The following is a 13,034-nucleotide window of genomic DNA, read 5'->3' on the forward strand; positions in this document are numbered from 1 at the left end:
TATGCACTGATGATGTTATACCACAGTCTTATCTCATGTACTGATGATATCATACCACAGTCTTATCTCTGATTTTTTATTGTTCAGGCAAAATTTTCTAAACATGAAGTTGTAGACTGTGTTTCACCCGTCCTTTACAGGAATGCATTGTTGCAATATGAACACCACAATATTATAACTGAGTAGGTTCCAAAATTAATTAATCCTTTAAGCTAAAAAATACAGCAGGTAGAGCTTTAACCTGATAACCTAATGCTAAGTTTAGAAAAGGTAGTCAAACTGCAACAGTTTACTGTATTGGCAAGCTTACCTGGATGTGACCAGATTGACATTACATTATATTTCATGTACATACTGTTTGTCTCATATAAAACAGTTCAGAAAGAATGTTGCCATGTTGTCACGGAGCTGGATTTGTATGTTTTAACAAAGGCATACTGATAAAAATCTGTACCTCTAGCAATATTTTCATTTTTTTTCAATCATTTTAGCTAACAATGCAATGACTTGGAACAGGTAAAACCTGCTAAGAGTGACCATTGACCACACCTAGGGGTTTAACATATATCACTCACCTCCAGACAGAACTGAGCGATATGACCATAAAGAAATTCATAACTGCCACAATTTTATCATAAATTGCACACTATAAACACAATACCTGGGACTAAGAATATTACATTTCTGTAAAGGTTTTTTAATTCCCGAGTAAGTTTAAGAAATTATGAAATATTATTTTATTTGTAAAATGATCTCCTATCTGTAACCAACAAACACATTTCTTACTTGCTCAAACAGGAATAATGGAAAATTTTAATAAGAATATAAAGTTTGTAGCTAGCTTGAGAATGTTTAGGTATATCACTGTCCATTTATGTACACACTGGATTAGCATATCATCTGATAGCTTTAAATTGTATGATCGACAGATAATTGTACAGGCTTACTACCTGTTTTACCTGTCGTGTAGTGTGTACCAGTACATTGTTGACATGCTCTGTGAGACGTGAATTTTACACCTTTGTTTACAGCAGTGGTGGATACCTTATGTTAGCACTACTGGGGAAGGGATATGATATGATAGGACCCAGATATAGGCCATGCACACCACATCCTGGGCAAAATACTGTCAGGTCAAGGTATTCAATATATTCTTGCGATACAAACAGATCACTTAACATTCCAAATATTTTACACCTGATATTTGAGGTTTTGCATGGTGTATTAAGAATTTGTTCATTCATGTATGAATCAAATCTGGATTTGTGTTAGTGTCTAAATATAGAATCACTGTGTACAGTTTTCAACGCTGTGTGATTGGCTGATCATTAGCTCCAATGATTGACAATACATCAAGATGTGTATTTTTTACCTGAGATTATATACCTACTAGTACTTTAATTGTACAGAATGTGTTGTGTTGATGAGGTCACACGTCTATGACACAGATATGCTGACGGGTGTCCTTTGAACCCTGAATGTGTACCTGTGATCATTGGTGAGATAACACCTGCTAAGGATCCTGCTTCCTGGACCAGTCTGATGTAAGTTTACATATTAAGTACAAACTTATGATCGTATTTGATTGAAAATGAATGCTGTATGTGATTACCTACATCCCTATGTTTGTGTGTTACCTGTAATGTGATTACCTACATTCCTATGTTTGTGTGTTACCTGTATGTGATTACCTACATCCCTATGTTTGTGTGTAACCTGTATGTGATTACCTACATCCCTATGTTTGTGTGTTACCTGTATGTGATTACCTACATCCCTATGTTTGTGTTATACCTGTATGTGATAACCTACATCCCTATGTTTGTGTGCTACCTGTATGTGATTACCTACATCCCTATGTTTGTGTGTTACCTGTATGTGATTACCTACATCCCTATGTTTGTGTGTTACCTGTATGTGATTACCTACATCCCTATGTTTGTGTGTTACCTGTATGTGATTACCTACATCCCTATGTTTGTGTGTTACCTGTATGTGATTACCTACATCCCTATGTTTGTGTGTTACCTGTATGTGATTACCTACATCCCTATGTTTGTGTGTTACCTGTATGTGATTACCTACATCCCTATGTTTGTGTGTTACCTGTATGTGATTACCTACATCCCTATGTTTGTGTGTTACCTGTATGTGATTACCTACATCCCTATGTTTGTGTGTTACCTGTATGTGATTACCTACATCCCTATGTTTGTGTGTTACCTGTATGTGATTACCTACATCCCTATGTTTGTGTGTTACCTGTATGTGATTACCTACATCCCTATGTTTGTGTGTTACCTGTATGTGATTACCTACATCCCTATGTTTGTGTGTTACCTGTATGTGATTACCTACATCCCTATGTTTGTGTGTTACCTGTATGTGATTACCTACATCCCTATGTTTGTGTGTTACCTGTATGTGATTACCTACATCCCTATGTTTGTGTGTTACCTGTATGTGATTACCTACATCCCTATGTTTGTGTGTTACCTGTATGTGATTACCTACATCCCTATGTTTGTGTGTTACCTGTATGTGATTACCTACATCCCTATGTTTGTGTGTTACCTGTATGTGATAACCTACATCCCTATGTTTGTGTGCTACCTGTATGTGATTACCTACATCCCTATGTTTGTGTGTTACCTGTATGTGATTAATACATCCCAATGTTTGTGTGTTACCTGTATGTGATTACCTATATCTCTAGGTTTGTGTGTTACCTGTATGTGATAACCTACATCCCTATGTTTGTGTGTACCTGTATGTGATTACCTACATGCCTATGTTTGGGTGTACCTGGATGTGATTACCTACATTTCTATGATTGTGTGTTACCTGTATGTGATTACATACATCCCTATGTTTGTGTGTTACAATGTACCTGTAAGTTACCTGTATGTGATTACCTATATCCCTATGTTTGTGTGTTACCTCGTATGTGATACCTACATCCCTGTATTTGTGTGTTACCTGTATGTGATAACCTACATTTCTATGTTTGTGTGTTACCTGTATATGATTAATACATCCCAATGTTTGTGTGTTACATGTAATGTGATTACCTACATCCCTATGTTTTTGTGTTACCTGTATGTGATTACCTACATCCCTCTGTTTGTGTGCTACCTGTATGTGATCACCTACATCCCTATGTTTGTGTGCTACCTGTATGTCATTACCTACCTCCCTATGTTTGTGTGTAACCTGTATGTGATTACCTACATCCCTATGTTTTTGTGTTACCTGTATGTGATTACCTATATCCCTATGTTTGTGTGTTACCTGTATATGATTAATACATCCCAATGTTTGTGCGTTACCTGTATGTGATTACCTATATCCCTATGTTTGTGTGTTACCTGGAATGTGATTACATACATCCCTATGTTTGTGTGTTACCTGTATGTGATTACCTACATTTCTATGTTTGTGTGTTACCTGTATGTGATTACCTACATCCCAATGTTTGTGTGTTACCTGTAATGTGATTACCTACATCCCTATGTTTGTGTGTTACCTCGTATGTGATACCTACATCCCTGTATTTGTGTGTTACCTGTAATGTGATTAAGTGTCCTACATCCCTATGTTTGTGTGTTACCTGTATGTGATTACCTACATCCCTATGTTTGTGTGTTACCTGTATGTGATACCTACATCCCTGTATTTGTGTGTTACCTGTAATGTGATTAAGTACATCCCTATGTTTGTGTGTTACCTGTATGTGATACCTACATCCCTGTATTTGTGTGTTACCTGTAATGTGATTACCTACATCCCTATGTTTGTGTGTTACCTGTATGTGATTACCTACATCCCTATGTTTGTGTGTAACCTGTATGTGATTATCTACATCCCTATGTTTGTGTTACCTGTATGTGATTACCTACATCCCTATGTTTGTGTGTTACCTGTATGTGATACCTACATCCCTGTATTTGTATGTTACCTTTAATGTGATTAAGTGTCCTACATACCTGTATTTGTGTGTTACCATAATGTGATTACCTATCCCTATGTTTGTGTGTTACCTGTATGTGATTACCTACATCCCTATGTTTTTGTGTTACCTGTATGTGATTATACCTAGATCCCAATGTTTGTGTGTTACCTGTATGTGAATACCTACATCCCTATGTTTGTGTGTTACCTGTAATGTGATTACCTATAGCTACGTCCCTATGTTTGTGTGTTACCTGTATGTGATTATACCTACATCCCAATGTTTGTGTGTTACCTGTATGTGATTACCTACATCCCTATGTTTGTGTGTTACAATGTACCTGTAATGTGATTACATACATCCCTATGTTTGTGTGTTACCTGTAAAGTGATTACCTACATCCCTGTTTTTGAATGTTACCTGCAATGTGATTACCTACATCCCTCTAGATCATCATGTTATAAGTCCTCAACAGTCCCTATAACAATCTAGATCGTCACGTAATAAATCTTCAACAATACCTATACAAATCTAGATCATCATGTCATAAGTCCTCTCAACAGTCCCTATAACAATCAAGATCATCATGTCATAAGTCCTCTCAACAGTCCCTATAGCAATCAAGATCATCATGTCATAAGTCCTCAACAGTCCCTATAACAATATTATTCTAGATCATCATGTCATAAGTCCTATCAACAGTCCCTATAACAACCTATAGCTAGATCATCACGTCATAAGTCCACTCAACAGTCCCTATAGCAATCAAGATCATCATGTCATAAGTCCTCAACAGTCCCTATAACAATCTAGATCATCACCTCATAAGTCCTCAACAGTCCCTATAACAATCTAGATCATCATGTCATCAGTCCTCAACTGTTCCTATAACAATCAAGATCATCATGTCATAAGTCCTCTCAACAGTCCCTATAACAATCAAGATCATCATGTCATAAGTCCTCTCAACAGTCCCTATAACAATCTAGATCATCATGTCATAAGTCCTCTTAACAGTCCCTATAACAATCAAGATCATCATGTCATAAGTCCTCAACAGTCCCTATAACAATATTATTCTAGATCATCATGTCATAAGTCCTATCAACAGTCCCTATAACAACCTATAGCTAGATCATCACGTCATAAGTCCACTCAACAGTCCCTATAGCAATCAAGATCATTATGTCATAAGTCATCAACAGTCCCTATAACAATCTAGATCATCACCTCATAAGTCCTCAACAGTCCCTATAACAATATTATTCCAGATCATCATGTCATAAGTCCTCTTAACAGTCCCTATAACAATCTAGATCATCATGTCATCAGTCCTCAACTGTTCCTATAACAATCAAGATCATCATGTCATCAGTCCTCAACTGTTCCTATAACAATCAAGGTCATCATGTCATAAGTCCTCTCAACAGTCCCTATAACAATCTAGATCATCACCTGATAAGTCCTCAACAGTCCCTATAACAATATTATTCCAGATCATCATGTCATAAGTCCTCTCAACAGTCCCTATAACAACCTAGATCATCACATCATAAGTCCACTCAACAGTCCCTATAACAATCTAGATCATCATGTCATAAGTCCTTTTAACAGTCCCTATAACAACCTAGATCATCACCTGATAAGTCCTCAACAGTCCCTATAACAATCTAGATCATCATGTCAGAAGTCCACAACAGTCCCTATAACAATCTAGATCATCACATCATAAGTCCTCAACAGTCCCTATAACAATATTAATCTAGATCATCACCTGATAAGTCCTCAACAGTCCCTATAACAATCTAGATCATCATCTCATAAGTCCACAACAGTCCCTATAACAATCTAGATCATCACGTCATAAGTCCTCAACAGTCCCTATAACAATATAAATCTAGATCATCATGCCATAAGTCCTCAACAGTCCCTATAACAATCAAGATTGTCACATCATAAATCTTAAACAGTCCCTTTAACAATCTAGATCATCACCTCATAAGTCCTCAACAGTCCCTATAATAGGCTGAACAGAGGGGTTTTATTCAACTTTCAAGCATGTCAAAGCCAGTGTACCCCAAGGCTCGGTCCTTGGTCCATTTCTTTTCTTAATCTATATTAATGATATAAAAGAATGTGTAACAAGTAAAATAAAACTTTTTGCAGATGATACTTCTCTCTATGAAGTAACGGACAACAATCAAAATGAAATTGCAATGATATTAACTAATGATCTAGGTTATATTAATGCATGGGCAAAAAAAAATGGAATATCAAATTTAATTCATTAAAAACTGAATCTGTAATCTTCTCGAGGAAAAGGGAACAAAATCATCCAGATATCTTATTTGGTAATGAAACTGTGATTAATAAACAAACTCATAAGCATCTTGGTTTAACTTTTAGTAGTGATGGAAAATGGACATATCATATTGACAATATTTATGAGCTAGCTAGCTTATAGAAGAATGAATATATTGAGAATGGTAAAACACAAATTGGATAGAAAAAGTCTTAAAACAATATATACCTCTTTTATTAGACCAACACTTGAATATGGGGATGTAGTATGGGATAACTGTAGTAACCAAAATAAAAACATTCTTGAATCTTACAGGATTGCGTAGAGGGACCTCTCATTGTAAGCATTATGCAGAAACTGGACTTGAATCATTTTGTTGTAGGTGAAAAAATCATAAATTATTACTTATGTTTAAAATTTTAAATAATGAATCGCCTACATGTATAAGTACCTAGAAGACATCATTGAACCATACCTTCACAGCAATATAAATGTAATATACCCACTAAGAAATAGCCATATTTTCAATCCCCCATTCTGTAGAACTGAGAATTATTTTCCCTCAATGTGTAGAGAATTTAACCTTCTATCTGCAGAAACTTTAAATCCCTTCAACAATTCAAAAATTTCATCAAGTCTGATAATATGAACAACACTGAAGAAATTGCTAGCACATTTAAATATTATTAATCCCCGAAAGTTATTGCCCTTTGTTCATTTCAGTATTTGATATTTTGTCAGGAGATCTTCTCCTACATTTTTGACGGATTTCTTTGAAACTTGGTATACAATATAATCATGATATGCAATTGTGTCTCCGGATCCTTAAAAGAATTTTGATTCAAAGATTTTTGCAAAAGTTGTTGCCCTTTGTTCATTTCAGTATTTGATTTTTATGTCACCTGAGCTTTAGCTCAAGTGACCTATTGCTATCCGTCTTCGTCCGTCGTCGTTTGTCGTCCGTCATCCGTTAACATTTTACATGTTCAACTTAAGCTGAAATACTGGCAAAGGGATTTCATTAATATTTCATGGGAAGGTTACTGACATATGCATCTCCCTGACCAAATGTTTTTTTTTTTCCGGTCGATCAGAAATCCAATATGGCCGCCACGGCCGCCATTTTGAAAAACCTATTTCACACTTAAAGTCAAGTTCTGCTGGGCCGATTGAACTGAAACAAGGTAGGAATGATCGACTCTTGGTCCTGACAAAGTGTTATTATTTTTTGGGTCAATCAGAAATCAAATATGGCAGACACGGACGCCATTTTGAAAAACTATTTCAAACTTAAAGTCAAGTTCTGCGGGGCCGATTGAACTGAAACTTTGTAGGAATGATATCGATTGACTCATGGTCCTGACAAAGTGTTGTTATTTTTCGGGTCGATCAGAAATCCAATATGGCCGCCACGGCCGCCATTTTGAAAAACTATTTCAAACTTAAAGTCAAGTTCTGAGGGGCCGATTGAACTGAAACTTTGTAGGAATGATATCGATTGACTCATGGTCCTGACAAAGTGTTGTTATTTTTCGGGTCGATCAGAAATCCAATATGGCCGCCACGGCCGCCATTTTGAAAAACTATTTCAAACTTAAAGTCAAGTTCTGCTGAGCCAATTGAACTGAAACATTGTAGGAATGATCGACTAATGGTCCTGACATGTACAAAGTGTTGTTATTTTTCGGGTCAATCAGAAATCCAATATGGCCGACACGGCCGCCATTTTGAAAAACTATTTAAAACTTAAAGTCAAGTTCTACTGGGCCGATTGAACTGAAACTTTGTAGGAATGATCAACTAATGGTTCTGACAAACTGTTGTTATTTTCCGGGTCGATCAGAAATCCAATATGGCCGACACGGCCGCCATTTTGAAAAACTATTTAAAACTTAAAGTCAAGTTCTGCTGGGCCGATTGAACTGAAACCTGGTAGGAATCATCGACTCATGGTCCTGACAAAGTTTTGTTATTTTTCGGGTCGATCAGAAATCCAATAAGGCCACCATGGCCGCCATTTTGAAAAACTATTTCAAAACTCAAAACTGCAAGTTCTAATAGGCCGATTTAACTGAAACTCGGTCTAGGAATGATCAGCTCATGGTCCTGACAAACTTAAGTTAACGTTATACTTAACTATTTTGTACTCAAATTGGTAAATATTTCAACAACAAAAATAAATACTGTAGGACTCAGGTGACCGTTTAGGCCCATGGGCCTCTTGTTTGTCCAGAGATTTTTCTCCTACATTTTTAGCTCACCTGGCACGAAGTGCCAAGTGAGCTTATGCCGTGGCACGGCGTCCGCCGTCCGTCCGTCTATCTGGCGTCCGTCCGGCGTCAATATTTTACTTTAAACGACTTCTTCTTAATAACCCAAAGGCCTACGGTGATGATATTTGGCCAGAAGCAAACTGGGATGAAGGGCTACAAAGTCTGTTAAAATTAATGACCTTCACTTAATTTCAAGGTCACAGGGGTCAAAAATATAAAAAAAAACTTTAAACATCTTCTTAACGATAACCAAACTGCCCAGGGAGATGATATTTGGCCAGTAGCATGCTTGGGTAAAGGGCTACCAAGTTTGTTCAAATGAATGACCTTCAATTATATTCTAGGTCACAGGGGTCAATTGTATTAAAAAACCTTTAAACAACTTCTTCTGAATAACCAAAATGCCCAGGGTGATGATATTTGGCCAGTAGCATGCTGTGATGAAAGGCTACAAAGTTTGTTCAAATGAATGACCTTCACCAATATTCAAGGTCACAGGGGTCAAATATGTTAAAAACTTTAAACAACTTCTTCTGAATAACCAAAATGCCCAGGGTAATGATATTTGGCCAGTAGCATGCTGGGGCAAAGGGCTATCAAGTTTGTTCAAATGAATGACCTTCACCTATATTCAAGGTCACAGGGGTCAAATATGTTAAAAACATTAAACAACTTCTGATGAATAACCAAAATGCACAGGGTGATGATTTTTGGTCAGTAGCATACTTGGATCAAGGGCTACCAAGTTTGTTTAAATGTATGACCTTGAATCATATTCAAGGTCACAAGGAGCAAATATGTTCAAAATATTTAAAGAACTTGTTCTGAATAACCAAAAGGCTCAGGATGTTGATATTTAGTCAGTAGAATGCTGAGATCAAGGACTACTATGATTGTTAAAGTGAATGACTTTGACCTATATTCAAGGACACAGGGGTCAAATTTGTTTAAAATCTTTAAACAACCTCTTCTGAATAATCATGGGTCCCAGGATGTTGATACTTTGCAAATTGCATCCTGAGATGAAAGGCTATAAAATTTGTTCAACATAATGACTTTGTTCGACTTTCGATCACAGGGGTGAAATGTTTAAAAAAAAAAAAAACAGGCTCTTTTGAATGAATTTTAATCATAAATACTGATATTTTGCCTGTAGCTTTATTTTAGATCACTTTTAAGGTTACAAGTGTGAGATTTATACCAGGTGAGCGATGCAGGCCCGTTGGGCCTCTTGTTTATAACATGTCATGATCAGCTAACCACTCTTAGAATGATGCAGATCTTATTTCAATGTAAGAAAGTATATAACACTATATGGCATTCAATGAGCGTATATTGTTCTGCCCCGAAGTACTCTTGTTCCTGTTGTCAAATGTTTGTTGCAACATGAACAATAAAATGGTTGCATTGAATAGTTTGGATTGTTTATAGGCCTGGGGCTAGACACCAAACACTGGTGATATCGGAAGTCTGATCAAAGTAAACTCTGACCAGTGTCAGTGGGAATGTTCACTGAACATGCTGTGTTGATAACTTGTGATGCAAGGTATAGCTATAAGTACCAGCAGTAAACCCATTAGAATCACTATAGCTCTAGTAACATCACGCTTTATCAACTTTTGTTACATTTTAATCCCAGGACATGTATTTTTTGTTATTCAATTTGAACAATTATGAAAACATGACTGACTTTGATTTCAAATTAATACATGATTAAGTTGACAAAGCTTGGTACAACAGGAGCTCGGTTTGTGGCTAAGTTATTCTGCCCTTATAGAGCAACACTGTACAAAGTTCTAGTAATTGTTGACTTGACTCTTATGTAACATTACCACTGTATTGTTATGATGTTGTCTGGACATGTGAAGGACAGATTACAGACAGAACCACTCATCAGTTGTTATCAAATCGTAAGTACACCACATTACGATTATTGTTGATCATAAATTTGTAAATTTCACTGTGGGGTTTATATAGAACATTTCTATTGTGTTCAGTGTTTGACTTAAGACTCCTTATTGATGAAGTGTACATATACAGGTGTTTAATGGGACAACTGATGTTTTTCATCATGGCATTGTATTCAGCTTATTTTGAAAATTCCTTTCTGTATGATACCTATAGCCTCTCTGTAAAGTACTTATTTTCCATTCATGAAACCATATGATCAAAATACATGGATGTTAAAAATCTTTTCCTTTCACTATCTGATATGAAATATTTTATAAGTTAAATTGCCTCATTATTGTTTTTGTACCAGAGTCCACTGTTGACACTATTGCCTGGGTAATTCTAATATTTCAAATAAGCACCTGAATTTAGGATGATATAATTGATGCCATATTTAAAAAAACAAAAAAAACTGTATTATTAATATTTTCAGGTCACACAAATTAAAAAATAAATAAAAATGAAGAATTAAGTCCATTCAGATCACTCACTTGTAGAATGTTTAACTATTGGTAAAAACAAATAAAGAAACATTTGCTGTCAGGTATTCTAAAGGATAAAGGAAAATCCTTTCGAAGAATTTCTGTCATTTCAATTTTAAATTCTAAAACATTTATCAATTTTGGACTTTGTTTTAGTTGAATATGTGGTTATATTGACCTAAAAATGTGATATAAACCACATCAAGTTTAAATTATTAAAAAAATTGAATGTATATGAAAATTGTCAGGAAGAAAATAATGCATTGAGCAGAGCATTGTGATGTTAAAATTGAAATGACGTCATAAAGTGAATATTAATCTGCTGTTTCTAAAAATAGTAAGACCAAGTCAATATCACAAATCACCGACCTCCATGTGATTATGATCTAACCAATGAGGATGTGCATCTTATAGTTTCTTCATTGCAATCCATATATTGGAAGTGAGTGGAGCCTATAGGTTCTGGTCCAGTGACTAGCCACGTCACAGTGAAGTTATTTTTTTTTATATCTTTTTTGCAAATATTGCATAAATATATCAATTGTATCTCATCATCGAAAACGACTATCGGTGTATCATGGTATTGTGAAGCATCAGGTAAAATGTGCCACGGTTCATATTACCATAATGGTGAAATGAGCCGCGGTTCATATTACCATAATGGTGAAATGAGCCGCGGTAATTCATATTACCATAATGGTGAAATGAACCGCCCCATGGTGAAATGAACCGCCCCATGGTGAAATGAAGGGTTCCATCGATTTCCATTCTGACATACTTTTTTGGTTCATTTCACCATGGCCTTCATATTACCATACTACACCGGTTTTCTCTGAAATATGTTCATAAAAATGTATAATCACTATTAGCGCTACAAGATTCCACAAGCGTCTAACCATATGATTTAAACAGGACAGGTTTGCATCATTACTGATAATGCATGTGCATAACACACCATGTCATTATAAACAAAATGGCTAATGCCTTGGAGATGTAGATGAGTGAAAACTACTACCGCGTTAGCTATTTATGTTCTAATTCACCAGTTCAAACGAACATAAATCATTTATCAATTACAACTCAACACTGTAATATAGGAAATAGCTGACTGCAGCTAGCGCTTCCAAAGATTTGTCAAATGGTCAGAAGATGCTGCAGGGACTACATTAGGGAAGCATTATTGCAGGTGGGAGGTATTATTAAGTACCCGAGCAATCGGAACGCTACACATATTCTTCTGTATAGACAGTAGGAAGTTGAATACATAAAGCTGATGTGAAATCTAGCACAGTGTTGTTTATGTTAAGAATAAGTATTTCAAGGATTAATTTACTTGGCTAGTATTGTTCTGTCTCTGGAACACAAATAAGCTAATTTTGTTATGTTAATGGACATTTCCATATTGGTGATGCGAAGGGAAGAGATAAGTTAGGCTTCTGTACTGGTTAGTTTGATTTTGTGATGGGGCCCTCAAAGGGATAGTTTTTGTGTTGTTGTACAATGGACGGAGATGGTCTAAGTGAGTTCCTTGGTTGTTTTTGTGATGTTGTACCTAGACTGAGATGGTCTAAGTGAGTTCCGTGGTTGTTTTTGTGTTGTACAATGGACGGAGATGGTCTAAGTGAGTTCAGTGGTTGTCTCATGATGTTGTACGATGGACTGAGATGGTCTAGGTGAGTTCCGTGGTTGTTTTTGTGATGTTTTATGATGGACTGAAATGGTCTAAGTGAGTTCAGTGGTTGTCTCATGATGTTGTACGATGGACTGCGATGGTCTAAGTGAGTTCCGTGGTTGTTTTTGTTATAGTGTACAATGGACCGAGATGGTCTAAGTGAGTTCCGTGGTTGTTTTTGTGATGTTGTACAATGGACTGAGATGGTCTAAGTGAGTTCCGTGATTGTTTTTGTGATGTTGAACAATGGACTGAGATGGTCTAAGTGAGTTCCGTGGTTGTTTTTGTGATAGTGTACAATGGACCGAGATGGTCTAAGTGAGTTCCGTAGTTGTTTTTGTGATATTGTACGATGGACCGAGATGGTCTAAGTGAGTTCCGTGGTTGTTTTTGTGATGTTGTA

The 13,034-nt window shown here is 36.2% G+C and overlaps 1 protein-coding gene across 9 annotated transcripts in view; it reads left to right on the forward strand.

The window, feature by feature from the left end:
- The first annotated feature begins 1,087 nt into the window (after positions 1–1,087).
- The window catches only part of LOC110445929 (mucin-17-like), a 146,160-nt gene continuing 134,213 nt past the window's right edge, over positions 1,088–13,034 (forward strand). For all 9 annotated transcript variants that reach the window (XM_021490811.1, XM_021490809.1, XM_021490812.1 and 6 more), the window contains exon 1: positions 1,088–1,544. The gene's annotated coding sequence lies outside the window, so the exon portion shown is untranslated. The remainder of the gene's footprint in view (positions 1,545–13,034) is intronic.

This window comes from Mizuhopecten yessoensis, unplaced genomic scaffold (assembly GCF_002113885.1).
Source record: "Mizuhopecten yessoensis strain PY_sf001 unplaced genomic scaffold, ASM211388v2 scaffold2421, whole genome shotgun sequence".
Lineage (NCBI taxonomy): Eukaryota > Metazoa > Mollusca > Bivalvia > Pectinida > Pectinidae > Mizuhopecten > Mizuhopecten yessoensis.